This window comes from Trachypithecus francoisi, unplaced genomic scaffold (genome assembly GCF_009764315.1).
Source record: "Trachypithecus francoisi isolate TF-2019V2 unplaced genomic scaffold, Tfra_2.0 Lachesis_group2, whole genome shotgun sequence".
NCBI lineage: Eukaryota > Metazoa > Chordata > Mammalia > Primates > Cercopithecidae > Trachypithecus > Trachypithecus francoisi.
In genome coordinates, this window is record NW_022681465.1 from 100,650,503 (window position 1) to 100,653,468 (window position 2,966).

General features: G+C 44.6%; 1 long non-coding RNA gene across 1 annotated transcript; it reads left to right on the forward strand.

The window, feature by feature from the left end:
- The first annotated feature begins 694 nt into the window (after window positions 1-694).
- On the forward strand, window positions 695-2,554 carry LOC117064507. The gene is made up of 3 exons (XR_004429501.1): window positions 695-710; window positions 2,295-2,402; window positions 2,544-2,554. It is a non-coding gene; the product is annotated as an uncharacterized LOC117064507 (long non-coding RNA).
- Window positions 2,555-2,966: the final 412 nt, after the last annotated feature.

A 2,966-nucleotide genomic window follows, 5' to 3' on the forward strand; every position in this document is an offset into this window, starting at 1 on the left:
CTGGGTCATCCTGCCCAAAACTAAATCCAGCTGGGGATGAAGGTAGGCGCTCCCTAGCAGGCCTAGAAAGGAATCCAATTGGAATCACCTGTGGAACACAGGGACCCTAACAAAACCCCAGGCAGGCTTTCCTGTTCTTCGCCTGCTGCTCCCCTCTGGAGGATCGAGGGGTAGAGGCACAGTTCCTTCCCTGGTCCCCAGCCTGCTGAGAGCGAGAGGGCAGGAGCTCATGGCAGCCCCTACTGCATCACTGACAGCTCATCCCAGATATGGCTGAGGCGGGCCTGCAGCCAGGTGCAGCCCATGGGTTGTGAGGGGCCACAAATGTTTCCTTGCTGCAGGTGATCTCTCTCCCCCTGGGTGAAGCCTAAGGGGCTATAAGCCTTTGTGTGGATGGTAGTTGGTTTTGTGGCAATGCCATTTCACTGTCTGACTTGTTTCCCAGGAAAGGAGGGCCTTATTATCAAATCAAGACTGCTGAGCTCCTCAAGCATTGGCAGGCCTGCTGTGGCCAGGAAGAAAGAGGTACCAGCACCAGGATACCCTGAGGTGCAGAGGGATGAAATTAAGCAAAGGAAAAATCAGGCTGGTGCCAACTACTACTCACGGCCAGAAGTCTGCTTTCATAAAGACCCACCTTCTAAGAAGAAAGGGGCCGCCACTTCTTTACCCACCCTGGACCACCATTCCCACTGAGCCCTCCCTGGCAGGTAAGGATCTAACCAGCCCTACCCATCTCACAGAGTGTCTCTGTCCCGCCGCGGTTTCTCTTCTGGCTTCTGCTTGGGGAAATGAACAGTTAAGAGCCTAATAGAAACCAAAGAAACCACCCTTCACAGAGGCTGAGGCCTGAGGCTTCCTGGCAACACCTGCCACTCTGTTTTGCTTTAATGACTAATTTTGATTAAAGCCAACGCCAGAGGTTTTGGTCTCTTTGTTTTTGAGTCTTTTAATTGACTGTGAGATAAAGAACTACATTTCTATCATGATTTTATAGAAAAATTATCCTGGTTCCACATAAGTAGAAAATGTTTCTACAACAGTAAAGTCAAGAAGAGCAGGCTCTTGACATCTTTTGAGTAAATCCTAGGTGCCTGCTATAAGGTGTTTCATTTTATTTAATTTCACTTGATCTTCCCAGCAACCGCATGAGGTAAGTATTAACCTTCAATGTATAAGGAAACCACAGTTCATAGAAGCTGCTTGACCGACGCACCCACAGCAAACAAGTGGGGAATCTTCCCTTTCTGCTCCACCTGTGGATTCCAGCCCTGGACGCAGAATAGAATCCCCCAGAGAGCTTTAAAAACAACAGGTGCCCAAGTCCCATGCCCAGAGCATCTGATTTAATTCATTAGGAATGGGTCCCAAATCTTATTTGTGGGCTACACCATATTCAAATAGAGGGCACCTAGATTCTGGGAGAAAAAAAAATGCCTTAGAGTTTTCATTTCATTTTTACTCCAACTCTGGGAAGTCAAGCCATGTGACTGTCACTTGGCTATGTAAGTGATGCCAGTAACTCTCAGCTAGGGTGGAAAAATCAGGCTGACAACTGAGCATTTTCATAGCTCATAAGTGCTTTTAGCCTATCTACGAAGTTATACCAAGTCTCCTAGGTAACTGGGACTATTTTCATTAAACTAGGAAATATCGAGCAGAGTGGATGGTGAAACTTGCACTGAGACTTTCATCTCCTGGCAGCTCCTCTGTTGGGGGGTTGGAGGTAACTTACCTCTCTGTGACTCAGCATGCTTCCCCAGTCACCAAAGGAGGAGGAAAGAGAGCACTGAGTGGCCTTACAGGGAAAATTGGGAGGCATTAGTCCATTAGTCCATGTTGATAAAGTGCATCGTGCTTCTTGAGTAATAGTGAAGTGTCAGGGCCTGGTATTATTAGTTTTCATACAAGTCCCAAGATTAATTGCTCCTCTCAACCTCACTCTCCAACTCACGAGTTCTGTTTGTGTCCATCCTAAGTTACTTTCCTGGCAGAAAGCAACATCGGGGCTGGAGCTCTCCCTAAAGCAACGCTTCTACTCAAGGTGGACTTCTCTGAGCTGGAATTCACCTGCTACTAACTCCTTGGCATTTGTTTAACACAGGCCAAGTAACCAGATCAAAAACTGATGCTGCTGCCGGGTCCATGCTGTTTATAACTAGGCAGATTCTTTTTACAAAGCACAAATAATTTCAAAACATTAGGCAATCAAGGCCTCAACTTAACAGGTGGGAAGGGTCTGCACTTTACAACTGCATGCCTCTTTAGTATCATCTTCCCTTGCTCTATTTCAGCACAAAATCAACACAGAACCAGTTGCTTTTCATAAGTGAAGCCATTCCTTTCTTGAAGTCCCATTTCCTGAACAAAGAATGTAACAATAATCAGCTTCTGACAATCAAGTGAGTCTTGAATATGCCTGGCCTTATGACAGATTGCTGTTTTGTTAAGGAAACCATTGTTGAATGTGTTTGACTTTGACAATATATAGTTTTAAATTCAAATCCAGATGATTTACGTGTTTGGCCTTGTTTCTATTACAGAATCTAAGGATATTAAGGTGAGAGGGAAGCTTAGGGACCTAATCAAAGTCCCTCATTTTAAGAGAAAACTGAAATTCAGGAAAAGGAAGTGACCCCTCCAAGGTCAGTCTGAGTGTCCTTGGTTCTCCTCTTTTCCTTATTCCACTTTCTCTCTCTATAAATTTCATCTGGTCCCAAGTTTAAATGACTCTCACCTACTATTAAGTCCCAGACCTCTCCACAGAACTGTTGGTTTTCTATCCCAAGCTTTCTCCATCCCAATATTTTGCATCACTACTTCATACTTTCTCAGTTCCAAAGACTTTCCATTATTCTTTAATGTTTCATTTTTCATATATCCTATATCTAGGTTGGCATTTGTCCTAAATTAATTTAGGATATGGGGTGTATGAGGAATGGAACCTCTACTCCCAAAATAAATTA